Source organism: Medicago sativa, chromosome 2, assembly GCF_051527215.1.
Source record: "Medicago sativa cultivar Bolivia chromosome 2, Bolivia_mono, whole genome shotgun sequence".
Classification (NCBI taxonomy): Eukaryota; Viridiplantae; Streptophyta; class Magnoliopsida; order Fabales; family Fabaceae; genus Medicago; species Medicago sativa.
This window is the reverse complement of record NC_140750.1, coordinates 36,687,446-36,705,489: the sequence shown is the minus strand read 5'-3', so window position 1 is coordinate 36,705,489 and position 18,044 is coordinate 36,687,446. Positions and strand designations below refer to the sequence as shown.

The 18,044-nt window shown below is 33.5% G+C and overlaps 1 long non-coding RNA gene across 1 annotated transcript; it reads right to left on the bottom strand.

Annotated features, from left to right (window-relative positions):
- Nucleotides 1–1,195: 1,195 nt before the first annotated feature.
- On the bottom strand, nucleotides 1,196–1,796 carry LOC146946618 (uncharacterized). The gene is made up of 2 exons (XR_015026783.1): nucleotides 1,707–1,796; nucleotides 1,196–1,624 (listed from the first exon to the last, which is right to left on the bottom strand). It is a non-coding gene; the product is annotated as an uncharacterized LOC146946618 (long non-coding RNA).
- Nucleotides 1,797–18,044: the final 16,248 nt, after the last annotated feature.

The window sequence follows — 18,044 nt, the reverse complement described above, 5'->3', positions numbered from 1 at the left end:
TTTATACAAAACAGATTATTCGAAACAACTTATTTATATAAAATAGCTTATTTGTGCAAAACAGCTTATTCAAAACAACTTATTTATACAAAACAGCTTGTTTGTGCAAAACAGCTATTTTGCACAAAATAAGCTGTTTTGAATAAGCTTTTTATGAGTTAGAGAGAGAAATGAGTATGGATTATGAGTTTCTTTACTGGAACGTTGTTTAACATGTTATACACTGAAATTATTACTGAAACCATAATTATGGTTTAATGGTTTTGATAATCATGTATGTGAAACCAAGATAAATGTGTAATGATTTTTAATGAAATTATTATTGTTAGATGGTTTTGAATAATGATTAAGATGTTATACACTGAAATTATTACTGAAACCATAATTATGGTTTAATGGTTTTGATAGTCTTCTATGAGAAACCAAAATAATTGTCTAATGGTTTTGCTATGGCTATGGTTTCTGTGAGTTGGTTTCAAAACCATTTTGCTGTGGAAATGGTTTCCGTGAGTTGTACTCCAAAACCATTTTGCAGTGAAAATGGTTTCCGTGAGTAATGCTAACACCAGATCCGAACCGGATTGATCATAAACAACACAATTCATCACAACATTCTCAATAATTCATCAAATCCGAATTCCAGCTTATACCAACAGATTTCACATCAAATCATTTCCCAATTCCAGTGAAAATGGTTTTGTAATAAAAAAATTGTGATAAACATTTAAATCATTATTAAGTAACCACTTAATAGTACACACTTATAACCTAATGTGAATTAATCAATAAGTAACCACTTTTTTGTAAAGCCTCGTCATCTCTCTTTTATTTCTTACGTTGTAAAACGAATTTCTGACTTTGTCTAAATATAATCGCGCTTTAATGGTTTTAATAGACTTGTATGTGAAAGAAAAATAATTGTCAAATGCTAAATAAAATAAAAGAATAGTGAAAATTATTATTGACAAATGATTTTAAATAAAAACTATTAATGAAACCATAAGTGTGGTTTAATGGTTTTGATAGTGTTCTACACGAAACCAAACTAATTGTTTAATGGTTTTGCTATGGGTATGGTTTCTGTGAGTTGTACTCCAAAACCATTTTGCTGTGGAAATGGTTTATGTGAGTTGTACTTCAAAACCATTAGATGTACTTAATGGTTTTCTTTGATCCAACATGGTGCATATCACAATCAAAAATAAAAAACATATGGAATTTTCTAACCATAACAGAACATTTTCAAAACCATCAGATTCAGGCACCAACTTTGAATTCTTAGCAACAGAATCACAATTCTCAGAAAAATTCCCAATTTGATTTCGACAATTTCTCAAACCAAGTCCATCATCAATTTTCCCAAATTCAAATCAATCCCTAATCCCTCCAACTCATTACTCCCAATTCTCCTCCTCTTCAACGTCGTCCTTTCACAATCAACGTCGTCCTTTTTCTTCCAAAAATCAAGAATGCAAAGGAACTTGAAAATCTCCAGCAAACTTCATCACCAAACCAATCAAACCCATCATCTATATGTAACCAAAATTGAAAATCATAGCAAGATTCGAATTCAAACACAAAATCATCGGTAGTAACAGTTGACAAATTCCTGAAAGGATGGGACCTGAGAATTGAACCAAAGCAAGTGAATGAAATAAAAGTGAAGAAAATATGAATTTCAATCAAAACAGAACACAGTAACATACCTTTGATTTTCTCAATGCGTCTCTTGATTTCTTGTGAATAAGCTTCACAATACATGTGAACTTTCAGAATCACTATCATAACCTTAGGCTGCACCATATAATAAAATAAAAATGATAAATATGATCCATCACAGATTCAGATAAATTTAAAAAGAAAAAAAATAATTAATTAACCTCTTCAACTTTCTTTTCTCCCTCTGGCTTAGGTTTCTCTTTCTCTTCAATTTTTTTCTCTTGTTCTGAAGGTGGTTTTAGGATCGGAGAAAGAAGCTCAACTTGTCTATGACTCTTCCTCTGAACTCTTTCAAGAACCTTCAATGGATCCGCTTTTTCTTCTTTAACAACAACCTTGTGAGATTTGCAATCAGTAACCACATCTTCATAATTATAAATCTACACGATTTCACGCATAGCGTTCCGCAATTCAAAATTGAAATCTCTACAAATTCACAATCACGCAAACTTGTCACGAATTACAATACACACATACCTCAGAAGAATAGGGATGATCTGCAATTCCGTTTGGACTCGGCGACCTAGGAATCGAATAAGCTGTTTGTGCAAAATAGCTGTTTTGCACAAATAAGCTGTTTTGTATAAATAAGTTGTTTTGAATAAGCTGTTTTGCACAAATAAGCTATTTTGTATAAATAAGTTGTTTCGAATAAGCAGTTTTGTATAAATAAGCTGTTTTGAATAAGCTGTTTTGCACAAATACGCTGTTTTGTATAAATAAGTTGTTTCGAATAAGCTGTTTTGCATAAATAAACTGTTTTGAATAAGTTGTTTTGCATAAATATGTTGTTTTGCATAAATAAGTTGTTTTGAATAAGTTGTTTTTAAAATGAAATTGGAATAAGCTGTTTTGTATAAATAAGCTGTTTTGAATAAGCTATTTTGCACAAATAAGCTGTTTTGCATAAATAAGTTGTTTTGAATAAGCTGTTTTGCACAAATAAGCTCTTTTGTATAAATAAGTTGTTTCGAATAAGCTGTTTTGCATAAATAAGCTGTTTTGAATAAGTTGTTTTGCATAAATATGTTGTTTTGCATAAATAAGTTGTTTTGAATAAGTTGTTTTTTAAAATGAAATCGGAATAAGTTGTTTTGTATAAATAAGCTGTTTTGAATAAGTTATTTTGCACAAATAAGCTATTTTGTATAAATAAGTTGTTTTGAATAAGTTGTTTTGCACAAATAAGCTATTTTGCATAAATAAGTTGTTTCGAATAAGCTGTTTTGCATAAATAAGCTGTTTTGAATAAGTTGTTTTGCATAAATATGTTGTTTTGCATAAATAAGTTGTTTTGAATAAGTTGTTTTTAAAATGAAATCGGAATAAGCTGTTTTGTATAAATAAGCTGTTTTGAACAAATAAGCTGTTTTGCATAAATAAACTGTTTTGAATTACCGGTTTTAAAAAAAGTGATCCTAATAAGTTGTTTCGAATAAGCTGTTTTGCATAAATAAGCTATTTTGAATAAGTTGGTTTTTAAAATTAATCGGAATAAGCTGTTTTGTATAAATAAGTTGTTTTGAATAAGCTGTTTTGCACAAATAAGCTGTTTTGTATAAATAAGTTGTTTTGAATAAGCTGTTTTGCACAAATAAGCTATTTTGTATAAATAAGTTGTTTCGAATAAGCAGTTTTGTATAAATAAGCTGTTTTGAATAAGCTGTTTTGCACAAATATGCTGTTTTGTATAAATAAGTTGTTTCGAATAAGCTGTTTTGCATAAATAAACTGTTTTGAATAAGTTGTTTTGCATAAATATGTTGTTTTGCATAAATAAGTTGTTTTGAATAAGTTGTTTTTAAAATGAAATTGGAATAAGCTGTTTTGTATAAATAAGCTGTTTTGAATAAGCTATTTTGCACAAATAAGCTGTTTTGCATAAATAAGTTGTTTTGAATAAGCTGTTTTGCACAAATAAGCTCTTTTGTATAAATAAGTTGTTTCGAATAAGCTGTTTTGCATAAATAAGCTGTTTTGAATAAGTTGTTTTGCATAAATAAGTTGTTTTGAATAAGTTGTTTTTTAAAATGAAATCGGAATAAGTTGTTTTGTATAAATAAGCTGTTTTGAATAAGTTATTTTGCACAAATAAGCTATTTTGTATAAATAAGTTGTTTTGAATAAGTTGTTTTGCACAAATAAGCTATTTTGTATAAATAAGTTGTTTCGAATAAGCTGTTTTGCATAAATAAGCTGTTTTGAATAAGTTGTTTTGCATAAATATGTTGTTTTGCATAAATAAGTTGTTTTGAATAAGTTGTTTTTAAAATGAAATCGGAATAAGCTGTTTTGTATAAATAAGCTGTTTTGAATAAGCTGTTTTGAACAAATAAGTTGTTTTGCATAAATAAGCTGTTTTGAATTACCGGTTTTAAAAAAAGTGATCCTAATAAGTTGTTTCGAATAAGCTGTTTTGCATAAATAAGCTATTTTGAATAAGTTGGTTTTTAAAATTAATCGGAATAAGCTGTTTTGTATAAATAAGTTGTTTTGAATAAGCTGTTTTGCACAAATAAGCTCTTTTGTATAAATAAGTTGTTTCAAATAAGCTGTTTTGCATAAATAAGCTGTTTTGAATAAGTTGTTTTGCATAAATATGTTGTTTTGCATAAATAAGTTGTTTTGAATAAGTTGTTTCTTAAAATGAAATCGGAATAAGTTGTTTTGTATAAATAAGCTGTTTTGAATAAGCTGTTTTGCACAAATAAGCTATTTTGTATAAATAAGTTGTTTTGAATAAGTTGTTTTGCACAAATAAGCTATTTTGTATAAATAAGTTGTTTCGAATAAGCTGTTTTGCATAAATAAGCTGTTTTGAATAAGTTGTTTTGCATAAATATGTTGTTTTGCATAAATAAGTTGTTTTGAATAAGTTGTTTTTTAAAATGAAATCGGAATAAGCTGTTTTGTATAAATAAGCTGTTTTGAATAAGCTGTTTTGAACAAATAAGATGTTTTGCATAAATAAGCTGTTTTGAATAAGCGGTTTTAAAAAAAGTGATCCTAATAAGTTGTTTCGAATAAGCTGTTTTGCATAAATAAGCTATTTTGAATAAGTTGGTTTTTAAAATTAATCGGAATAAGCTGTTTTGCATAAATAAGTTGTTTTGAATAAGCGGTTTTTAAAAAATCATTCTAATAAGTTGTTTTGCATAAATAAACTATTTCGAATAAGCTATTTTGCATAAATAAATTGTTAAGAAAAAAATTATAATATGGGGCTTTATTAGGCCCACAAATAAATAGATTTTATAGTGGACCCAAATAATTCTTTTCACTTGGGATGTAGAAAGCAATTATGTTGGGTGTAGAAAGCAATTATGCACGGTGCATAAGGATCTCCTTATGCATAATAACTTTTGCCCAATACCGGTCCCAAGCACACCACATGTACACCCTCCAAGGCGATCTCGACCACCTATGCCAGAGTTAAGAACGCGGAGCAGCAAAGAAGTGTATTCTTATACTCCAATCTTAATTAATTAGTAGCCTATTTTTATGTTTGGATGGGTTTTTTTCTTTTCTTTTTGTGGTTTAGCCTTGTTTCTTGTGGTTTTGCATTTGTTTAAAATAAATCATCCCGCAACAAATTAATGGCAATATATTATGGATCGTTGAAATAGGTTACACTTGTTGTATCACTAGCACATTTTAATTTAGTTTAATTCTGATTTTTTTTTAGGAAGTCAAGCTAGTTTACGTAAATTTATAAGAGAAAGAATAGAATGTGAAACGTTGAGAGGAGCACATTTTAATGTCTCATGCCAACTTCATCAAACCATCCTAATATACGTTTAATTTTATACATGTGAATTTCAAATTTAATGTTGAGAAATTAAGAAATTGGAAAACTGGAGCCAAAAGAGCTTCAAGGCTCTGATTAAGAAAGAGATTCATATAGAAACATTTTAATAAAAGATGGGTAATAAGTACATGGATTGTCTTATTTATAGATCTCAATTACACTAACTATTTAAGTTACCAAATCTAACTACATACCTAACATTTAACCAATGCTAACTACCTTAACTAACACTACCTATCTTCCAACTATTTTAACATCCCTCAAAACTCAAGGTAAAAGAATTTGAATTCTGCACTTCTCCCAATAAATTTTGCTCGCGCCCAACTGAAATGCCGAAAATAACCCTGCGTTAGTTAAGTAACGCAAATGTTAAATTCTACGTATATTAACTAACGTTGTGTTAGTTAAGTAACGCAAGTGTTAACTTATTAATTTATTTACTTTATTCAAATAAATTTATTTACTTTATTCTAATTTATTTATTTACTTTATTCTAATTTATTTATTTACTTTATTCTAATTTATTCGTTTACTTTATTCTAATTTATTCGTTTACGTTATTATAATTTATTTATTCACATAAAATAAATATTTATTCGAATTTATTCATGAAATAAATGCAAATATAAAATAAATAAATAAAAGGAAATTAACTAAATTAATATTTATTCGGATTTATTCATTAATTACAAAATAAGAAAATAAAAGCAAATATAAATAAATGAAATAAACAAAATTAATACATATAACAACATCTCATTTTATTAGTAGAATTCATACAATAATTGATACATTTATTCGAATTCACTAAATCTACTTATTTTCTTTTTACCCTATTGGGGTAAAATGTTCTTTTTACCCTCTTGGGGTGAAAACTGATCAACCTTGGGGTAAATAGTGACCAAGCTTCTTGGGGGAAAAGACATCATCAACCCTTGGGCTAAATCTAAGTTTGGTTCCTTTTATACCCCAAGATTCTTTTTACCCACGGTAAAAAGTTTTTGGGTAAAAAGAAGAAAAATTAATTTTATCGCAAGAGTTGATCACTTTTTCTCCAAGCCGGCTGGCCACTATTTACCTCAAAACTGACCACTTTATACCTCAAAGGGGTAAAAGGAGACTAGAGACTATTGAAAAAAAAAGAAGAAGAGAAATAGAGGGAGAGAGTGAGGAGGAGAGAATGTGAGATGGTGTGAGGAAATGGGGAAGTTTGGAGGGGTATTTATAGGTGGTTTAAGGTAACATAGCACTTAATGAGGTCAAAAAAACGTGAAAAAACTTAAAAAAGAAACGTGTAAAAACCATTAAAATGCATTGACCAAAGTCCAAAAAACGTGAGTTTTTGAACTCTGACCAACCGGCCAACCTGCGTGAGTTAACTCGCGAGTCAGTCAGTGGTGCGTGACTTAAGTCACGCATAGCTACAAGGTGCGTGAGTTAAGTCACGCAGCGTGACTTAACTCATGCAGGGGTATAATTGGTAAATCAGCTGGGCGCGAGAAAAATGTGCTGGGAGAAGAGCAGAATTCAAAGAATTTTTATTTGAGTTTGAATTACAAATCCAAAGCCCAAAACGAGAGAAAATGATGGCAATCTTTGGCCCATCCTTATTTTCTTTCTAGCTTGATCCTTTGATTCCACTGCTTCTCCTAGGATTTTTTCTTGTTTAGATATTAAAGCCTCATGGAAAAAAATGTCATCTCTTTAACATCAGAACCATCTTCAGAATCTCGTTTTAGAGTTTTTTCTTCTGATTCCATATCTTGAAGTGCTTTGCCCTTAGACATCAGAGCAAGAGACTTTGAGTTCTTAGTTGGTTCATAATATCTAAGTGTCTACCGGTGTTTTTGGAAAATAAGAAGACTAGTTTTAATTATTACAAGCATGATCAAACCAGAAATCTTAGGACATGTTGTGCAATCTTTTTCTAGAAAATGTATAAATGTTCATCATATTCACAGGTTTACTTATGAACAAGTAGAAGAAAACTATTTTTTAGGATGAAGATAATTGTCTTTCGATAGAAATCAGAAGCATGAAACAAGTAAAAAATTTAAAGTTTTAAAAGCAAAGAAACTTAAAAGAAAGTAAATTACATTCCATAAAATGAAGATGGTTCACAAGATCACTGTACATATATTTTGTGACTCGTTTCTCTAGACTCTGGTACTTTGAGTGTAAGCAATTTTGATAATGATTTGTGACCCATTTTTCTCATGAAAAACTACTATTTATACATAAGAAAAATAACTGCAAAGACCAACGACTAGAACTATATATCTTCGACAACTTCAGCATGTATTCCACGTGTCTGAAACTCCAAACCTGCCTCCTTAGAGAGAATTCAAAGTCTTCAAAGACTTCACCAGTCGAAAGCTGCATCTAAAGCTTCTCTAGTTGAAAACTACATCTAAGACTTCTCCAGTTGATAACTACATTTAAGGCTTCTCCAGTCGAAGTCTTCACTTGTCAAAGTCCTTCCTTGTCGAAATTTGCCTTCTTTCTCTCTGGACTTAGAAAATCCTGCAGTCTTGTATCTTCCTTTTCCTGTCGAAAAACACACCTTTGAAAATACGGGCTAACAAATTTCCCATCAAAAATGTCAATTTCGACTGAAATTAACAAAAAAGGAGAGATTGGACATTTTTGAAAAACTTCATATCTCCTTGAAAGAATGATGTCATTCTTATCACAATGTCCTGCAAAGTTAAAGGTCAACCAAATGTTGACCATATTAAATGAGTCTGTCGAAATTACAGGCTAACAGTACTTTGAATCAAATAATTAAACATTGTACCAATTTGCTGTGTTAACAAATTAACCATTTCGTGATTACTCTCATCCATTTGTTGCCTAAACAACATCATAGAATCTGTAGTTAAGACTGGTGGTGCACTTCTGCCAAAAACGCTAGAACTTAACGGACTATGCGTATTAAACGGTGTAAATGGATTTGCATGTCCTGTAAATGCAGGATTATTATGCAAATTTGCCATCATTGAAGTTGGCATACTGTATGGTTGTTCCTTAGAGAGGGTCTGCATGTTTATGAACCTATAATCAAATCTATCCCTAACTTGAGGGTTAGGAGAGGCAAGGATATTTGTAGACATGGGAACACCAGCAATAAATGGTGGCACAACGGTACCCATTTCTGGTTGTGTCATTGCAGCTGTTATAGTCAGAGCAGATATGGAAGCGGTTACTCCCATTTATGTCAAAACCGGCATGGCCATGATTTCCCCCATGGTCGTTGATACACTAGCACCCACTGTTGGGGCGGATGCCCATTTAAATTGTGCTTGTGAAGAGGATTGCGATGATTGTGATGACGTAAAAGCATCAACACTGACGGATTTACTCATTATCTTCAAGGCTTTTCCGCTTGTTAAATGCATGCACAAAATGCGAATTTTTCCTCATAAAAAGTTTACTATAAATAGTTGCTAATTTTCAGAAAATAGTTTTCACAAGAAAGGTTTTTAGAAAAAAGTTTGAAAATTTATGGAAATTGCTTCCATAAGATTTTAAAATAATGTACAAACATAACACCACTAGGCGTGCCAATTTGTTTACCGGTGATTTTGGTGAACAATAAGGGTTGGTTTTGATCATTACAAACAAGATCTGTAATATCCCGCCTGTCAGCATCGGTATATTACCAGTCAATCGTGCCAGAGGAATTAAATTTATGGAAAAGTAAGTTAATGGAAAATATTTTATGACATGTCAGCATAATACGGATTAAGTATCAGTGTCGGATTTAAACACGTTCAAGGCAAGGGTATAATGGTAATTTCACAGAAATGATTATTTATATGTTTTGGGTGGCAAAATATCTTATTACCCTTATCCATTTCTCTCTCTTCACTTGTTGGAAAACATTTTCCTCTCCCTTCTCTCTCTCCCTCACGCCACTCTCCCTCTTCTCCTTCTCCATCAAACCTTCCAAATCTTTCTCCTCCCATGCCAAGCTTCCAAGATATGTTTCTTATGATCTTCCAAGCTAGGGGAAGTTTGTATCATGTTTAATTTCTTCTATTCCTCCTCTCAAGAAATGATTCAAGAATCTAGGGTTTGGTGTTGAGCAAGAAGTTAGGGCTTTGGGTTATGGTTTTGGGAGCTTTTGATGAATATGTTTCATAGGGTTGATGAATCAAGCAAGAACAACTAAGGGTTTAATTCAAGGTGGGTTAGAAGATGATTCAAGTATGGTCTCTTCATGATGAATCAAGAATCAAGGTGTCTTTGTATGCAAGAAAGAACAACAAGATTGGTAAAGTTTGAGCCAAAGAAGCAAGAGGAACAAAACTAGGGTTTTGGCATGATTGAGCTTGGAGCTTGGAGATGATGCAAGAGCTTGATTAGGTGAGTTCCATAGTTAGTTTTCCACCCTTTTTGGGATTATGTTAAGCCTTGTTAAATAATATGAAACATATGAAATTCTAGGGTTTTAGGTATATGTTTAATAACCCCTTTTATGTCATGCTCCCAATACACGTGAATACTTGTTCCAAGACTACTTTGCAAGTTCATTTTGATCCATAGAGTCATGATATGCCTTGGAAAACTTTGTTTTGAAGATTTTGGGTCAAAAACATGTTTTGTACAGGTGCTGGACTGTCATAACTTGCCACGGCGAGCTATTACTCGCCATGGCAAGCAAAATGGCCGTCCTGTAGGGTTGCTCGCAACCAACTCATAGTGGCGAGTAAATGCTACTCGCAATGGCGAGCTAGCCAACTCGTAGTGGCGAGTAAAGCATGGCTGCTGCCCTGTTTTGCTCGTCTTGCCTAGATGTCGTGCTTTGGTTCGGCTTTCATTCGTGTGTGCTTTTATACATATAAACCCTTCAAACAAGACCCCAAGGCATAGGTTTTTAAACGTTGTATCAAAAGAAAATCAAGTATTTATTTATATTGGAAAGCATGACATATGAGAGAAGTGTTCGTTTCATGAATGGGGTAGTAAGTTATTAATTAAGAAAGGGAAAACTAGAGCCTCGACATAGTTGTCGAGAACTAGCTAGTTAGCAAAATCCCTAGAATGTTAAGACGCGAAGTATACTATCTTCGCACATGATTAAGATTAAGATAGCAAGCATGTTAAGTCGTGGTTTGATTAGTTAATCACTCCACCATGATTAAGACTTACAAGCATGAACAAGTATGTATTTACCGATAATCGGATCGACTCAAGGGTCCGAGGTAATAGGCAAGCAAGTATGAATACGTTTAAGTATATGTACGACAAGACCATGAATAACAAGTAGGTGGCATGTCTCTTGCTATCCACATCAGGGGGATACAAGAGGTTCTCGATCTAAGGGGAACGATTCAAGCCGTAAGGGACCCGCATGTCACTAAAATTAACAAGACGTAGGTGCTCGTGTCTCTTGTTATCCACGTCAGGGGGATACGGGAGATTCTCGACCTAAGGGGAACGGTTTAAGCCGCAAGGGACCCGCACGACACCGAGGGAGTCCGATGTACGTACATCGGTCATGTATGGGATTGTACTCGGGGTTACTCCACCCGGGACTTTCCGTAAAATGAATCAAGATAATAACTGGTTGTTCAACGCTAACCTAATGAATGAACTTAGATACGTTTATGCATGATATGAATACAATTATGTTTCTTATGATTATGATTATGTTATGACATGTAAGAATGAGTCCATGCACGTTTATGTTTAAGAACTAGAGCACTAGGTGCTATAAGACAAGTACAAGGCATGGAATAGAACAAGTAATGAACATGATACCGATGACGATCTTAGGTTTCCCCTAATCGTCCGGTTTAGAATTGTGCCATGATTATGTTATGTTTAGGCCTTGATACGTAGAGCGTATTCTTGGCAATGCGGTTCTAGGTTCCCTCTCGACCGCCATGACACGTATAGGAAGTGAAGCCTATAACAAGTTAAGATAAGACTAAGACGGCTCTAGTATGCACTACCGTCTAAGTATGCAAGTCCCCACACACGTATAATCAACCGTCAGGTTGTAATGTAGACACGTGGTGACCATAGGTTTCCCCTTGAGGTTGCCTATAGCCTAGATTTTAGGGGAACTCACTGAGACATTATGTCTCATCCCAATCCTTATTTGTTTCAGATAAGCAGGATGTTATGCAAGTTCGGAGCCGGATGGATATTACGTCAAGGGTTCGTTCGTAAAGCTGCGGGACGGAATGGACATCAATGTTGTGTTTTTATGTATGGATGAGTTGTATTGTATTATGATTTATACGAACGTGACTTGATGTATTTATTATGCATTCGTAAAATTTTTGTGTTGTATATTTTAATGTATCCAGTACTAATATTAACGCACGTGCCAGACTTTCTAGATACGTCTGGTATGGGTGTTACAAGATCAAACCATAAATCCTAGGACAAGTTGTGCATTGTTTTAAGAAAATAGAAATTGTGTTCATCAAATTCATAGGTTGCTTTATGAACAAGACGAGACCGTATGGCATCTTTCGACATAAAAAGGTTTTAAAAGAAAAAGAAACATAGTAAATGCAAAATAAAAGGCTGAAAGTTAAAAGTGTAGAAACTTAAAGAAAAGATAAATTCCATTGCATTAAAAATAAAGGTGGTTCGACAAATACTTTACATACATTCTGTATAACTCTTTTCTCTCGCGCCGGTACTTCGAGTCTTGCAAAATTTCTATAAGTGATTTTCGACCTGTTTTCCCTATGGAAAACAACTATTTATATATAACAAAATTACTGGAAAAAGCCTAACTCCACGATCAACGCTTCTTCCATCTAGTCAACCGCTTGTCTCCCACGTTCCCATTGAGGAAACTGCTTCTCTTTGAAATTCGAAGTCTTCCGGCCTTGCCAATAACTGCTTGGCTTCGACGAACTAGCGTCCTTGGCTTGCGTCTGGTCGAAGTCCGGGGCTTTTAGACCCTTTCACGTCAAGTTCAAATCTCGTCGAAATCATCAAGTTGAAGAAAAAGACTTCGATTCCTGCAAAGATAAAAAGTCAACTAAAGTTGATTGCATTAAATGAGCCTGTTGAAGTTTCAGGCTAACTGGATCTAACAAATTCAAAGTTATGCAAAACAATAAACAAAGTAGAGAAACATAAAGAACAAGAAAGATAAAAAACGACAATTCATTTATGCCCCTCTCAGAGGTAGCAGCATCCTTTAAATAGATAGGTTAGGTTTGTAGACCTAATACAAAATTGGGCCTGGGCCAAATAAAATAAATTAAAGATTTATGCTCATCCCCTTCCATTTTTTGCTCGCGCCCAACATGATTTCCTGTTATACCCCTGCGTGAGTTAAGTCACGCTGCGTGACTTAACTCACGCACCTTATAAGCTCTGCGTGACTTAACTCACGCACCATTGGCATGTGCGCAAGTTAACTCACGCACGTTGGCCGGTGGTCAGAGCTGAATTAAACGTTTTTTTTTATCTTTGGTCAGTTTTTCAACATTCAATCTACATGTTGTTTACCCATTATACATGTTTATTTCCACATTAATGGTATTTACAACCTATACTATCATTCTCATCTAAAAATACCCCTCCATACTTCCCTATTTCCTCACACCATATCACTTTCCCTCCCTCCTCACTCTCTCCCTCTATTTCTCTTCTTTTTTTTCTTCAATAGTCTCTTTGGGGGTAAAAGTGATCAAACTTCGTCGGGGTAAAATAGTGAGTAGCCGACTTGAGGAAGTGATCGACCCTTGAGATAAATTTAAATCTGCTTTTTTTAACCCCAGAAACTTTTTTACCATGGGTAAAAAGAATTTCTGGGGGTAAAAAAAAACAAATTTAAATTTAGCCCAAGGGTTGATGATGTATTTTCCCCAAAAAGGATGTTCACTATTTTACCCCAAGAAGGCTGGTCACTTTTTACCCCAAGAGGGAGAAAATAAGTAGATTTAGTGAATTCGAATAAATTATAGTATTGTATGAATTATTAATAAAATGAGATATTGTTATATGCCTCAATTTTGTTCCTTCCTTCCTTGTTTTCATATTTGCTTTTATTTTCTAATTTTGTATTTAATGAATAAATATTAATTTAGTTCATTTCCTTTTATTTATATTTGTATTTATTTAATGAATAAAATCGAATCAATATTTATTTTAAGTTCATAAATAAATTAGAATAAAGTAAATTAATTTAAATAAATAAATTAGAATAAAGTAAATACGTAAATAAATTAATTATAGTAAAGTAAATAAATTAAAAAAAAGTGAGTTAAGTCATTGTGCGCGACTTAAGTCACGCAGCGTAACTTAACTGGCGCAATTTTTTACACTTGCATTAGTTAACTAACACAAGGGTAGTTTGGGTATTTCAGCTGGGCGCAAGCGAAACTTGCTGGGTAAAGAGCAGAAATCTAAATAAAAACTGCAACTGAACTCAATGGCCCAACATCATTTGAGAACATTATCTTTTGCCCAAATTGGTTTGTCGACTTTTCTTTTTGGAACATTTGTAATCAACTCTCTATCAGTTTTTTTAGTAAAGTTTTAACGAGGCATATCATTCAAGAACATTAATGAGGGAGTGTTATGAATAATATTGTTATGATGTGGATGTCCATTGTCCATAAGCTTTCTACCATCCTTAACTCCTATGAGTAAATGACTTTACTTACTATCATTGGTATTTAGTCCTATGACTCTTCATACACTTGTAACTTACAATATTTGTGTCCTATAAATAGGACTTATTTGCATTGTAAAGAACACACTTGTAAAATAATACAATATTATACTGTCATATTCTCTCTTTATCTCTTTTTCTCTATTCTTCAATACTTTACAATATTTTGTAATACTTTTGATCAATTTCTTAACATGATTTATTTTATGATTACAGTCGATTTATTATAAAGAGACTAAATCATGGTACTATAAGGACAAGCAAGAAACATACGGAAGAGCATCGTTTTTTTTTTGAGCAAATACAGAAGAGCATCGTTGTCACAGTTGGAGTGCAACTATTACTCCATTAATACATATCTTGCTTAAAATAAAAAGGGTTAATAGGTATTTACCCCCCTGTAATATAGGTCATTTTTGGTTTTTTCCCCTGTAAAATATTTTTTTTGATTCACCCCCTGTAATTTTTTTTATTTACCCCCTAATAGGCCAAACAAAAACGAAAATTTCTTAAAAAAAAAATTAAAATTGTTTTTGTTTGGCCTATTTGGGGGGGTAAATAAAAAAAATTACAAGGGGTGAATCAAAATAAATATTTTACAGGGGGAAAACTGGAAATGACCCAAATTACAGGGGTAAAAACCTATTAACCCAAAGAAAAATAGAGAAAGTTCAGCCATTAATTACAAAGAAAAACAAATAACCATACAAACATAAAACACAGGACACTAATTAAGCCTACAACAAAGGAAAACCATGAGCTACTTGTGCTGCAAATTAAATTAAGGCTTTAATATATGTTTCGTCCTTGCAATTAGGCGTCATTTAAAAATTGGTCCCTGTAATCGTTAATCCTGGCAAATTACCCTTGCATTGTTTAATCATTTAAAATTTCGTCCCATGACCAACTTAATCATTGCCACGTCAAAAGTTGGTACGAAAGGACTAAAATACCCCTGAGCTTTATAGACAAATGCGAAAAGACCATTAAGCCCATGTGTTCATCTTCTCAAAATCTTCCTTCATAGATTCATGAACATGGTCCCTTCAATTTCAAGCTTCTCTGCAAAAAATTGAAACGACAATAACAACAATTTCATGTTATCATCAATTTCAAGCTTCATGTAGTAAAGTAATTGAAACCAAAATAAAAAATTGAGGAATTCAAATCAAGCCACTTCTGCGAAAATCAAGTTGCCATTCTCATTATTTCTTCTACCTCTGCAAAAACCAAAATCAAACCAATCAGAACACTTAATTTAACATCAAAATTCAAATCAAACAAATCAGAACAAGCAATTCAAAACAAAAAACACACCTTCACTGGAACCATTACCCATAACAGCGCCACTCTCTTCTTCTTCACCAGAAAACACCATTGATAAGACAACAACAACAACGAAAAACAGCGTAACTTCGAGTTTAGAGAAAAACCCTATTGAGATTTCTCCGAGTTGAAGAATTTTCTCAGCAAAATTCAGAAGAAAGACAAAAACTTGATGAGTCATTATTTAGTCTATTTTTATATAGTATTTAGTTTAGTTTTATTTAGATTTGATTTTATTTTATTGCAATTTTATTTCCTTTTGGAATCTTTTTACTACAATTCATATTTTATATTTCAGGAATGAATATTGGATGGAAGGAGCCTTGGAGCAAAAGAAAGGAGTTTGGAGTTGATTCGGAGCAAAAATACGAAAGATTCGGGAACAAAATATAAGTCCCCCAAGTCAGAAGCTTGGCACGGCCCGTGCCAACATGTGGCACGGCCGTGCCACCTCCCAGAATGCCTTTTGCTGCTTTTGCTTGAAGCCCAAGTTACTATGTTTTAGTTTTACCGAATAGCCCTTGTAGTTGCTTAGATTTTAAGTCGATTGTAAACTATAAATAGAGTAGCTCTCCATCACAAATATTCATCTTTATTCTTGGAATTCAATAGTGACAATTGTTTTCTTAATAAAGTTCATCTTTTGTAACATCCCGCCTGTCAGTATTAGAACTGTATCAGTTGATCGTCCCAGAGAACTTATTTTTAAAAGAAAGTTAATGGAGAATATTTATTACGTAATATTAGCTTATTGAGGAATAAGTATCAGAGTCGTTTTAAGCACGCTTGAGGCAAGGGCATAATGGTAATTTCATGGAAAAGGATATTTATATGATTTGGACCAAAAATATCTCATTTCTCTCATTTCTTTCTCTTTCTAAGTTGGAGAAAATATCTTCTCTCCCTTCTCTCCTCTCCATCGGCCTTCTCTCTTCTCTCCCTACTTCTTTAATTCATCAAATCTTCTTCCTTTAACATTCAAGATCAAGAATTGGTTCCTCCATCACCCTTCAAGAGATTTGTAACATAGAGTGATGCTTGATTCCAACTCTTCTCCTCTTCTCAAGTCATTCAAAAACCTAGGGTTTGGTTTGATCAAGAAGTTTGGACCTATATTATGGTATTCTCATGATCAAGGAACAAGTAGAAGCTTTATTGGAGATTGTTTGCCAACTTTATCTTCACAAGGGAAAAATCATTGAAATTAGGGTTTGTATGTGGTAAGTTTAAAGATGGTTCAAGTATGGTTTCTTCATGGTCAAGGTGTGTTAGTTTTGCAAGAAAGAATGACAAGTTGATTGGTTTGAGCAAAGGAAGCAAATGGAACAAAGTTAGGGTTTTGGCTTGTTTGGGCTTGGAACTTGGTGATGCTTCAAGAATTTGATTAGGTGAGTTCCATAGATAGTTTTTCCACCCTTTGGGATTATGTTTATGTCATGATTAGATCAATATAAACAATATGATAATTCTAGGTTTTCAAGTGTATGTTTAGTTACCCCATTTGTATGCCATGCTTGCTTGACTTGTGAATACTTGCTGAGTCCATGTTTTACAGGTTTCTAATGATCCTAAGGGTCATATAACACTTGGAGATGCTTGGTTTGAGGTTTTTAAGTCAAAAATATCAGTTTTGAGGTGGCTGGACTGTCATAACTCGCCCAGGCGAACAACTGGCTGCCTAGGCGAGCAAAATGGCAGTTCTGGAGGTCTTCTCGCCTCCCAGCTCGCCATGGCAAGCAACCACTCGCCACGGCGAGTAAGTGTACTCGCCTAGGCGAGCAAGTAGTGCCATCTGGTGCTACTTGCTCGTTTCAGGCAGTTTCGGTGTTTTTCGTTCCGGACTTTCTCGAGCAGTCTTTTATAAAGTAAACCCCTCAAACCAAGGTCCCAAATGATGATCAATGAAAGCAAGATTATTATGAAATGAAGCAAGTATTAGGCATGTTAGTAAGGCATGACATATTAGAGAAACAAGTCATTAATCGGGTAGCAAGTTATTCATAAGCAAGGGAAAACTAGAGCCTCGACATAGTTGTCGAGAACTAGCTAGTTAGCAAGAATTCCTAGAATGATAAGACGCGAAGTTTAAGCTCTTCGCATATGTTAAGAGTTTTATCTACTTAAAGAAGTAAGAGACATACAAGTATGGCAAGACGTGAATCGATTTCATATCCATTCACAAGGTAAGTTAAGCAAGCATATAGTTACCTCTAATGGATCGTCTAGGGATCCGAGGTAAACGAGTTAGCATGTTTAAGTTATTTTTCATGCATAAGACTAAGACTTATAAGAAAGAAAGAGTGTTATGTCTCTTGTAATCCTTCCAAGGTTGGATTCAAGGGGTTCTCCAAGGGGGAATGGTTAAGCCGCAAGGGAGCCGCATTTCACTAAGTTAAGGTGTCGTGTCTTTTGTATTCCTTCCAAGGTTGGGTATAAAAGGTTCTCCAAGGGGAATGGGGTAAGCCGTAAGGGACCCGCACGTTCACTAAGGGAGTCCGGTGCGCTATTGCAAAGCTTTTTCACCGGTAGTAAGGGATT